Raw genomic sequence first — 12,634 nt, forward strand, 5'->3', positions numbered from 1 at the left:
AGCATTTTGAGGGTGGCCTTCAATTTTCCTAGGCTTGCATAGGGAATCTACACACCTGCACTACTGGTAGTACTGCCAGGTCAACATAGATGTGGTGGGTACCATGAAATTGGCCCAACCATTCAAAAACATCCAGGTATAGTTTGAGAACTTCCGCCTTGGTTGCAGGTATTGTCAGGGCCATTCCATGGACTCGTGATAAGTTCTAAGGTTGTGCATGCCAAATATTGGTGGGTCACTATTGTTGGTTATGTAAAAAGTTAATTTGGATTCATTAGCACCAGATTTGGAGTGTACAATGATTACACCTTTTGGTTTGATGAGTGCACCACCAAATGCAACTAATGTAACATGAGTTTGAGTCCTGAGTACTTTTTCTTGCAAAGCCTTTTCTACATCTACTGGAATTGTGTTTGCTCCTGCTCCAGTACCTACCTTAAACTGGCAAGCCAGCAATCATCACTGTACTATACCCAGCATTCTGATTATCAAATGTCTGTGAGTGCTGCTTTGTAGACATTGCACCCAGGTCCTTTTGCAGACTTTGGAGCCTTTCCCTTTTATTTGCACATGTTTGTAAAATTGCTCATTCCAGAGCATTTGTAACATGTTTCTCCAAAAGCTGGGCAGGATCTAGGCTTATGTGTGCTTCTACACCATTTGCAAACTTTGCCCAATACAGCTTGATGGCCCTCCTTTGGAGCAAATTTCACTGGTGGTGTGCCTTGTTTTTGCAAAATGCTATGGCAGTTTGTTTTTACTCAACTGTATGCATAACATGAGCCTGAGCACTTGTGAGAGCCTTTGCTCTGCATATATTCACAGCCTGTGCTAGGGTGAGGGAGGGAGGGGTTTTCCAGAAGCCTTTCCTTGAGTCTGCAGTCAGTTATGCTGAAAACAATTTTGTCCCTCAACATAACATCCTCAGCAGATCTAAATTCATAATGCTGTGCTGTACTTCTGAACTCTGTAACAAAATCATCTATGCCTACAGCCTCATTGTATCTAAGGGTGTATGTAGATGACATGTTGCCCTGTGGGGTCAGGACAACTTTCAGGATCTCAATATTGTGCAGACAGGAGGGTGTGACACAATTGCACATATACAAACACACAAATCAATTGGGTGCATACATACACACACACTACCAACTCAGGCACATCCAAACCAGCCTAGGCACATGTATACCGATTACCAATTCAAGCATGTACACTATACACCCCAAAAGTTGGAGAAAAATCAATTGTCCATACCTGCATACTCAGTACACATACACAGATCACTAATTCATATATCATGCACACCATGACATATATATACACACACACACACACTCACCAGTTCACACACATGCAACCCACCTACACATACACATAGGTAAGTTCTTAACCTGGATTGTACAGTATGTATGTGTGTGCTTGGGATACCTGGGATACTCGGGGGAAGGTTAAGGTGTGAGAGAGAGAGAGTGTTAAAGTGTAGGGAGTGAAAGTTGCCCAAACCAGGATTAGAACTGGTGGATTAGGAAGAAGCTGGGCTGAGAAACTGAGGCTTGGGGTTACTTAAGGTCAAGTGGCCCCAGGGTTACTCAAGGTCACTGGTGCAAGGGGAAAAGCCTGGTGGCAAGGAGGAGATGGCCAGGAAAGAGAGAGAAGCAGAAACCAGGGAGCTCAGGGGAAAAGGCAGTGGGGATAAGAAAGTGGTAAAGAAACAGGGGGGTCGCAGGCAGAAAGGAGCTCAGGAAAGGTGTTGGAGGGGGCAGTGAGCCAGAAGCAGGACAGGGAGAAATTAGAAGGGTGAGGAGCAGAGACTGGAGCAGGGCTGAAACCATAGTAAAGCAAAATCCAACTCAGGGGTCCAAATAACAGTTTTATTAAACACACTACACAGCTCCGTGAAGTTATTGGGTCACACACAGATGCACACACACACACACACACACACACACACACACAAACACTCACAATGGCAGCAAGAAAAAAAGATTCAGTGGAAGGGTTGCAGTCCAGGTAGGGAAGAAAAACAGTCAAAGTCCTTGGTTGAAGACTGGGTGGGGGTGCTAGCTACTTATCTACGCTAGAAAGGGTCTTTGTCCAGCAGGTGTTGTCCAGAGGGGGGTCACTGGCAGGGCCTCTGGGTGGATAGGTGGTGTGTCATGGTGCTGGTCCAGATGGAGAGGGCATCTCAAGGAGTCACTCTTCACTAACTCTGTGGGGAAGACTACCTCTGATCTCCTACGGGAGGGCCTGTCTAGGCAATGTCAGTCCTGTTCCAGAGGGCTCCAGGTGTTCTTACTGAGCATGTGCAGCTTGGCACAGTGCTGGGTTGCCTCATCTTTTTTTTCTTGAATGCTGAGGGTGGTTCCAATGGCTGGGTCATTGGTCCAGATATTGGTGTTGATGGTTCATTCATTCAGAGGGAGCTATTTTTAGACCTACTGCCATTGTTTCTCAAGCACCCTCATTAATCCCCATTCATCCAGGAACCAAATTACATAGGAGGACTAGGTATGAGTCATAGGTTACACAACAGGGCATAGGGAAAAATGGAGACTTGACAAACAAAATGGAAACTTGACATGACTTATGCTAACTTACATATGTAGGCCTAAATCATATAGCATCAGTAAAACAGTAATATAGAACAGTAAAAATCAATATATAATAATTATACAATATAAAGAAGAAAAAACAAAACAAATACAACTTGCTACTCAAATAAAATCCTGAAGCTTATCCTCTGTCTTAGCTCACTTATAATTATCTATAGGGAATAGAGAGGGAGGGAAGAAGTAAGACATGGTTGGGGAAGGGGAGGAAATGAATTTTAAAATTAAAAAGAAGAAAAACTGGGGGTTTTGCTACAGACACAGGCATTAATGTCGAGTGCTGAAATTTTTAATACAGCTATTTTTTGCTGCAGTGCATTTGTGTTTGCACAACATGCTGTTTGTGTTTGCATGAAGGGCACTTGCAAGTGAGTTAAGCCTCGTGTGTCATTTCACACAAATTTCAGTAGGGGGAGTCAAATACCACTTTACCCCCTGTAACGTCTTTCCTAATGTATTACAGCAGGAGGCACATGCCTCCCCAATCCCTGCCCTCAGACTCTCACTGGGCAGTCATGACTGCCACTGTAAGTCTCCCCTGGGCACAGTCATGGTTACCCCAAAATCTTTGTCACTTGCACCCACCTATGCTCAGCTGGTGTGGTCTCTCTCTGTTAGTACATGATCCAAAGACCCCTTCCTAGTCCCAAAGACAAGGCATGTGAATCCTCCCCTCCCTTTCCTTTTCCTTCCCATCCCACCATGTTGCAAATATATGTGTTTTTTTCTTTTATTTACTATAACTGCTATGATATAAAATGTTCAGGGTTTAGAGTAGCAAGTGGGTGGGTGATTGTGTGTTGCTGCCTGGTTGACTGGTGATTGCTGTCGATGGTGCTGGTGGTGGTAGTGGTAGCAAACTGCTCTGGCTTTTTTTTTCCTTCTGTTTTTTTTTTTTTTTTTTACTACATTTCCCAGCATTCCTGAGCTCATTGATCTTTGTAGAGTTTCCAATGGGGGGGTCCCACTAGAACCCTCCCATTCCCTGCCCAGGTACACCATCAATCTGTTTGTGTAGTGCCACATACAGCTTTTGAAGGTGTGTTGTGAATTGTTTTATAAATGTTTTTGGAACGTTGTTGAAAATGTGGGTTGCTGTTGGGCTTGGTCCCCCACCCACCTAGCCCACCAAGAGCTATAATAGTTGACCTTCTCACCCATGGGGGGGGTCATTCAGATGTGGTTGATGGTGCATATAATGCCCCCCTCCCCCAAACCACTCACAGTCTGGAAGCAGCAAACCCCAAGCCCAGTTCAGATTTCTTCCCCCTTTCCCTGACCATCCTCTCATCTGCCCCCCATCTGTAACACTGCACGCCCTTGTATACAGGCACAGATTTAAATTGTAAATGAATTTATTTTAACATAAAGAACAAAGCATTCCATGTGTTGTCAGTGATATATCCTGCCAGACAATCATGCACAAGGCTGCCTGACCAGCCTCTCCTTGAGGCTATCTCCTTGGTTCCTGTGCTGCTGCTCCTGGTCACATCTATGTTGTCTGGCCACTGCCTGTCATGCTTCTTCTTCCCACAACTTGAAAACCCCTCTGCAGCTCTCAGAGATATTGTGCAGCATGCAGACTGCCAGTACAAAGGCTGTGATACTTTCTTGCTCCATCTCGAGCCAGCATGTAAGCGCCCTCCATCATCCTTTCAGTCAACCAAACGCACATTCCACAGCTATCCTGCAACTGCTCAGACAGTAGTTAAAAACCAGCTTCTACAGGTCAGTGACATTCCCTCCATAAGGCTTCATGAGCCAGGGCTTTAGGGGATAGGCATCATCCACTGATATAGCCAGGGGAATGGTGACAACATGGATCACTGTCTCCTCCATGCTGGGTGTGTAGCATCCTTTCTCCATGAGCCAGGCAGAGGGGAGTTTCTGAACATGCATGCATCATGTGTGCTGCTGGCCCACCCATTAAAAATGTTCATGAACCAGCCCCAGTGGTCCCCCATGACTTGCAGGATCATGGAGGTATATCCTTTCCTGATTGTGAAAGTCCTCCCCCTCCCTGCAGGGCACAGCACTGGGATGTGAGTGCTGTCTAAAGCCCCCACACAGTTCAGGAATCCCTTCTCATTGGAGCCATCTATGACTTGCTGTGGATTCGCCAGCCAGATAATTTTGTTTGCAGCAATCTCCTTAAATAGCTGGCATACCTCACAAGTTGCCAGCCCAACTGTGCAGGCAGCCACACCAAACTGGTTTGCCATGTAGCGGAGGCTGGATGGGCTGGCCAGTTTCATGATGGCCATTGCAACCCTCTTGTCTGGTGGGATGGCCCGACACATTAGTCCCCTGCCTCATGATGTGGGGCCCCAGCATCAAGACAATATGATAGAATGTCTCCCTTTTTATTCAGAACATCTCCAGCCACTGCTAGTCATTCCAAGTCATCAGCACGATTCTCTCCCACCAGTCTGAGCTGCTCTCACAGGCCCACACTGCAGATTCTGGTCCTCCTCAGGTTTCTAAACACAGCCTGGTCATCTTCCACTTCTTCACTTTCCTCTGGGTATTCCAAGTCCTCTGGGTACCTATACCTTATTATTATTATTGTCATTAATGCTGTTAAACCAAGAACATAACTTGCCAGTAAACACTCTAGCACAGTTCCTATCCTTCTCAAGCATTGCAGCAGTAATCCCCAAGTAAACAGCATTTGCAGAGGCAGTACTGCCACCTCCTCCTCCTGCTCACCCATGTCCTTCATATTCTTCATATCAGAGGACTCTTTACTGCATTGTTCTCCATCATCGTGCATTTCATCCTCATTCTCTATTTTGCCCCTCTCTATCAGCAGTGGCTTCTCATTCGTCTGCACTAAGTGGGGGGTTGGGGGGAGGGGAGGGGCAGTGACTGTAGGGAGTTTTGTGATCTGGAGCTTTATATAGCTGCTTTTTCAACACTTCACCCCAGCACCCTGGGGCGTTGGGGCTTTTGCACATCCTTTCATCTTTTTATTCTGAGCTTAGCAGCCACTGGTGTTCTGATCCAATCAAGCTTGCAAACAAAAAACTTTGTGCCTACTCCTCTCCTGGTAATGTAGGCTACGCAAAACTTTTGCCACTTCAAGGAAAACAGGCTGTGCTTCTGCCATTGAACAACCATCCCACAGTACAATGGCCTTATTTACCACATCGCCAAGTCATTTTTGTCATGCTTCATCACCTTTGGGTGTTTTGACACTTACAGGTAATGACTTCACAGTCCTTGGTATTTTCTCAGACCCTCATAGAAGCACAGCCTGAGTATAAAGGCACCCCCTCCCTACAAAATTTTGCCAGCCCCCTTTCACAAATCACTTGTGCTGTTGACCACAAACTGCTTCACCATGTCTCAGAAAACCAAGGCCAGCAGGATAGAGCTGATGGCCCAGGAGGCTGATACATCGAATGCCCATGGACCCACTGGACCTGGTAAAAACTGGAGGACTTCATCAACATTTGGTTGGAGCAAAGGATCATAGGCAGAGCCAAAGATGTGAACTCTCATTCTGGGACAGGTCACACAATTGCCCTCTTCTATGACAAGCTGTCCATGATTCTCTCCAAGGAAGTGGGGAACAACCCGGGTATGGAGACTTTCAGCACAAGGGTTCAGCAGAAGGAGATAGCAGCAGCCCATCCTGAGGGTGAAACCATGAGCATGTCTCAGCTGTACACAGACCACTCTCTGCTCCCTGATGGCCATGACTGTCAGGAAGAACTGTTGGTCACCATACACTTAGTGCCACTTAGCCCCATTCCACAGACTAGCACAGATAATGAAGTGGAGGAGGTGGAAGATCAGGAAGAAACCCATGCAGCCAATACATCATCTATGGCTATCAAGACCCAAGAACATGCTAGACCTTTTAAGTCTCTTGTAATGTGCCTCTTGCCACTGCCAGGCAACTCCCAGGTTCATGCTGGTTGGTTTTGGAGGGCCTGGGGGGAGGCGGAGAAATTAAAGTGTTGCTGTAGGTGGGTCGCCATGTTATTTCAGTGGTGGTGCATGACCGGTTCGATAGCTCATAATGTAACAGACACCAAAGTAATTACTTGCTTTAATTCATTTTTTGCAGCTAGCATTGGCAGTGGCGGCCATGGACTTGTTTCCAAAGTAGGTACTTGTAAGTTTGGAGTAGTATGAGTGGTGCCTCACTGTTGCCAGGTCTGTTTCCATGCCTCCTGGCATTCTGTGCACTGCATGGTGGGGGTGGGGGTGTCTACTTTCCTCCTCTTGGGGGAAAGGCAACCACTGCTTTTTCCTTTGTTTATGAGCCACCACGACCCATGGCCACCTAGAATGGCCCCCTACTCACACTACAACAGACTGTTGCAGAAATTTTCACAGGAAGCAGAGATGGTCCCACAAAACCTTGCTTGAGATTTTGGCAGAGTCCTCAGTAGCCAGAGTGCAACATGCAGATGCCTGGCAAGACAAACTCTTTGAGTTGCTGCATAAGGATGATGCCATCTTTGAGGAAGTGAGAGACACCACATGGAATTTCAAAGACATGGCTGAAGAGTCCCATGTTGAATTGCAGAGATCACAGGACAATTTCAGTGATTCCTTTCAGAGTGTGCAGAAGTACCTCTTAAATAAACAGGTACCATGCCCAAAAGTGAAAAGTCAGTCTGCTTATCTATGCCCCTAACTCAATGGGGTCACAGGAGTGCCATAAGACTGCCAGCTGAACCAGGAGGGCACCACTGCATTTCAGAGACAGGGCCAGTTCAGGGTCATGGTAAGGTAAAGGCAAAGAAGTATAAGTAACTATAATAGTGTGTTGCAAACAATAAAACCTCATGGTTTCCTGGCTTCTTGTGTCTGCCTCCATATCCACCCTTACACTGCTTGGTTGAGAAGGTGGATTTTGTTCATTGTTTGAGTTCATTTCTCTTGCCACTTGCTGCATCATGGAGGGTGGGAGGGGTTGGCAATCTCTCTTGCACAGGTACAAAGTGGGGATCCAGAGGTAAACAGGGAGGCTGCCTGGGTGGGTCAACACATACAAGTGCTGGATTGCACACCAGCATTTTCCAAAGACAACACCCACTCTGCAAAGTCACTTTTGAGGCCATACTTACTTACTGCTTCTAATTTTACCTCCCTTAGTTGAGGGAAGAGAGGTGGTGTCTCACCCCCCAGCAGCCTGTCTTGCTTTTTTGCAAGCCTCCAGCCACTTTGCAAAGTCACCCATAGGAGTTCATGCCTTCTCAGGCTCTTTGGCTCATCCTTCACAACCCTTGCATTTTCCCTAGATAGAAACTTTGAAAATGATCTTTTTCAAGATTCTTTTCATGCTTTTTTCCATCCATGTGCCAGGCACTGTCGCCTTTGTTTTGGAACACCAAAGTAAAGCCGTGAGTTGGGTGGGGGGTGGCATGGGTTTTAAGACCTGCTTTACTTGCACATAAACTCAGGGACTTTGCAAACATTTCCACTTTCTTTCATTTCCAGAGTGTCTGCATTTTTTTCCACCTCAAAATGAGGCTGCTGGGGGGGGTTGCCCCACTAAAGGACTATAAATTGGGGGAGCAGAGGTCAGGGTGTGTGTTCTCTATATCAACAAGGGAGGCCTGAGGCAGGTGAGGGATGACAGCACAGTGGGGCCAGAGAAGGACTCATCCCAGTCATGTGGCTTGCACCTAGTGAATCCAGGGTTCAAGATGACTGCAGGCTGATCAAGTGTGGTGCAGTCAAGCTTTGAGTGCTATTTGATGCCCACACCTCTGAGACATGCAACTTGAAAGAAGACATGGTGATATGCTACATGCCACCTTAGGTAAGTGACACCTGATGCTTGTCTGTGCCCTGAGGGTGGCAGGATCATCCCTAGAGGGGTGTGAATGCAAGCAACACAGCACTTTGGGTGCCCTACAGAGATGAGCAGAGTGGACAGGGCAACTCCTGAATGCCACCACCAGCCTCTCATCTGGACACTCAACAACTCTCCTCCCCTCCCCCCATGGCCGTGGCACACAGGATTGGCTCTGTGTGGGGGGTGCTAATTTGCCCAGGGCCCTGCACCAGTGGTGTACCATGGGTCTCCAGAGCTTGGGGGACAAGCCCAGGGTGCCACCACCCTAACTTCTACATGCCCTGGACAAGCCTCCTTCTGTGGTGGCTTCAGCAGTGGGGGGTGGGGCGGATGAGCATCGCGGAGTGGTGGCCCCCCCTTTGCACCTGCCAATAGTGTCTGCTTTGTGTCCATGCCTGGGGTGGCTGCCACACCCCCTGCCATCAGTATGCCTCTGCCCTGATAGAGTCATCTCTGGTTGGGGGAGTCCATTGCTTAGTTCAAATTTATTGTAAAATTGTAAACAGTAGTTTACAAAAACTGGTGGAATTTTATAGGCATGAAGGAAGGTACGTGAGGTGCACAAGAGGCACCAATACAAATTCCAGTGTTCTTTCTATCCTCCCTCCCTCCGGCTTTTAGATCCTCTTCCACTGCTAGCCACAGGCTGATTGATTCCTGTTTGTGTGATGAGTGGCAGAAAGAGAAAGGAAGAAAGAGAAGATGAAGAGGATGATAACACTTCCTTCAGAATTTTCTCAAAAACTGAACTATTATGCATTATAATTATAGCTGACTTTCATCCTGACTTATATAGGCTTATAATATAATAACAGGTAATACTAATAATAGGAATCAATTGTATTGTTAATTCCAATAGTAATATATTAATAAGAGTTTGTAATAGTATTAATATTAATTATGATTTATTATTGATCAATAATAATTGTAACAGTCCAATTCCTTATCACAGCATTTCAAAGCAAGTAAATCTACCTTATTACCCCACCCCCAGCTGCCTCTTGCAGCATGCATACCACACATCCTGGGTACACATCACACATATCCTGGGCCTCCACCACATATATATAATCAATATATGATATAGACATACAATTACAGTTTGATTACTTATAATGAGAAAGCAGAAAGTGAGCATAAGGCCCACCTTTGGTTCAAGCTCCTCCCTAGGTCACTCTTCTCCCATGGCTGGACCTTCTGGCTTGTGGGAAAGTACCTAATTCTAAGCCTGATTCTGCACCAGGAAGACATCCTGGTGCAGGCTTTTCTTTTCTGATCAAGGGTTTCTTCTCTCCCTCCTCCTTGGTTGCTGGCCAGGCCACAAATGCAGCTGAGGCTATTTTCAATAGAACACTACACAGTATAAAGTGTATCACTGAGGGGAGTCGTGTTCATTCAGCGACAGTCCCCTCACTAGCCTACTGTCAAGTGGAGACTTTTTTCTCATTTGCTTGCCAAAACCTCTGGCTAATTCCCTCCTGGGGTGCAGGTAGTAGGCCCATGCCTGTGGGCTCTTTGCCCCACTCACCCACCTCTGCTTTACACCTCTCCATTGCACCCTTGCAACTTTCAAATTGTTGTTGGCCACAAAGGAAGCTGAGGTTTCTTCACTGGCTCTGCCTGAGCATCAGATCAAGTTGCACAAGTCCTGCAGGTCCATTTCATAGCCTTCTCTCTTTCCTCCTGGTTACTGCCCATAACCCAGCAAATTTGGACTGGGGTACATGTCTTCTGACACCTACCAACCACTGTGTCTCTTTGAGGCTTCTGTCTCCTTAAGTTTCTTCTCTGCCTTGTGGAAAGAAAGAAGATTTAAAATAAATAAGGAAAACAGAAAGTGGTATAACAAAAGGAGGCATTTTCCTCCCCAGCACCTGTACAATATAAAATATTGTAAATCAGCACCTGCCTGTCTGACTGCCTCCCTCTCTTCTTCCCTCTCCCCATCCCTTCCCCCTTTCTCTCCCCATCCACCCATCCATCACTCCCTACCTACCTAAGCTTTGTGACCAGCAAAGATTTGAAAGTTACAATGTAACGCAGATTAGCATGGCCCAACTCAGCCAGCCAGCTGAGTCGAGTTCATAGATCTCCACCTGAGGGGGCCCCTAGGGGACTGTGCCTGGTGCCTCCCTCTTGACCCAGCCATCTTCCTGCTGGGACATGATCAGTAACCAGGAAGGGGTGCAGGATGCCTGCCTCCCTCCCTCACTCCCTCTCCCCCATCCACCCATCCAGCCACCCAACCAGACAGGGTGTTGTCTAGCTAGGTCTTAAAAACCTCCAAAAACAGAGATTCCACCATCTCTCTGGGTAACCTGTTCCAGTGGGGGGTTTTTTATAGATTCATAGATTCTAGGGTCAGAAGGGACCTCAGTGGGCCATCTAATCCAACCCTCTGCCCTTGGCAGGCAAGAAAAGGGTCACCAAACCTGGGTTCATGTGAACCCATCCAGGTGCCTGTCCAGTCTCCTTTAACTACCTTCCTAGTGAGAAAATTCTTCCTAATATCTAACCTAAACTTCCCTTGCTGCAACTTGAGACTATTGCACTTGTTCTGTCATCTGCCACCACTGAGAACAGTTTAGTTCCATCCTCTTTTGAATGCTACTTCAGGTAGTTAAAGACTGCTATTAAATCCCCTCTCAGTCTCCTCTTCTCTAGATTAAATGAGCCCAGTTCCCTCAGTCTTTCCTCATAAGTCATGTCCCCCAGTCCCTTCAACATTTTTGTTGCCCTCCCCTGGACCCTCTTCAATTTGTCCACATCCTTTTTGTAGTGGGGGGCCCAAAACAGAACATAGTACTCCAGATGTGACCTCTTCAGTGCTGAATAGAAGAGAATAATTGCTTCCCTTGACCTGCTGGCAACATTCCTACTGATGCAGCCCAGTATGCTGTTAGCCTTCTTTGCAACAAGGGCATACTGCTTGCTCATAATCATCTAATTGTCCCTACAGGTTTTCTGCAGAGCTGCTGCCCAGCCAGTCATCTCCAGCCTGTGATGATGCATGGGACTGTTCCATCCTAAGTGCAGGACTTTTCATTTGTCCTTGCTGAACCCCATGAGATTCCTTTTGGCCTAATGCTCCAATTTGTCTAGGTTCCTCTAAATCCTAGTTCTACTCTCCAGCATATTTGCTACTCCCCCCCACCCCAACTTGGTGTCATCTGCAAACTTGCTGAGGGTGCACTCTACGCTGTCTTCTAGGTCATTAAAGATGTTGAAGAAAATGGGCCCTAGGACCGACCCCTGGGGCACTCCACTTGATGCCAGCTAGACATTGAGCCATTGATTATTACCCTGTAAGCCTGATGCTCCATCCAGTTTTCTATCCACCTTACAGTCCATTCATCCAGCCCATACTTCCTTAGCTTTCCTGCGAGAATGTTGTGGAAGACTGTATCAAAAGCCTTGCTAAAATCAAGGTACAGGCAACCCTCACCATACACGGGGATATGTTCCCATGATCCCTGCGAATGGCAAAATCTGTGAATAGGGCACTGCATTCATGAATACAGTCTGCATTAATGAACGCAGTGCCCCCAGTGGTTGGGGGGGTAAAGGCAATGGTGGGAGCGTGGCAGCAACAGTGGGAGCTCAGTGGCAGTGGTGGGAGCCCGACAGCAGCAAGTGCAGAGCTCCCAAGGAGCTCCGGTATGTGTTTAAAGCATATTTAAAATGCAGGTTCAGCATTTGCAAATATCTGAAACTGCGAATGCTGAACCCATGAATACTGAGGGTTTCCTGTATATCACATACAGTGGTTTCCCTGCATCCACAGAGCCAGTCATCTCATCAGCATAGAAGGCAGTCAGGTTGAACAGGCATGACTTGCCCTTGGGGAATCCATGTCCTTGGTCAATCCATTCCTAATCACCTTCTTCTCCTCCAAGTGTTTAGAAATGGATTCCTTGAGGATCTGCTCCATGATTTTTCCAGGAACTGAAGTAAGGCTGGTTGGTTTGTAGTTCCCTGGATCCTCCATATTTATTTTCTTAAATATGAGCATTATGTTTGCCCTTTTCCAATCATCCGGGACCTCTCCTGAACACCATGAGCTTTCAAAGAAGACGGCCAATGGCTCTGCAGGCTCATCAGTCAAATCCCTCAGCACCCTCAAGTGCACCCCATTTGGTCCCATGAACTTTTATATGTCCAGCTTTTCTAAATAGTACCTAACCTGTTCTTTCACCACTGTTCACCT

At 46.8% G+C, this 12,634-nt stretch overlaps 1 long non-coding RNA gene across 1 annotated transcript; it reads left to right on the forward strand.

Moving 5' to 3' along the window:
- The first annotated feature begins 867 nt into the window (after positions 1 to 867).
- LOC109300396 lies at positions 868 to 12,128 on the forward strand. Its single transcript, XR_002098193.1, has 3 exons — positions 868 to 954; positions 6,153 to 6,154; positions 12,115 to 12,128. It is a non-coding gene; the product is annotated as an uncharacterized LOC109300396 (long non-coding RNA).
- Positions 12,129 to 12,634: the final 506 nt, after the last annotated feature.

Source organism: Gavialis gangeticus, unplaced genomic scaffold (assembly GCF_001723915.1).
Source record: "Gavialis gangeticus isolate Ggan-Ray unplaced genomic scaffold, GavGan_comp1, whole genome shotgun sequence".
In the NCBI taxonomy this organism is placed as follows: Eukaryota; Metazoa; Chordata; order Crocodylia; family Gavialidae; genus Gavialis; species Gavialis gangeticus.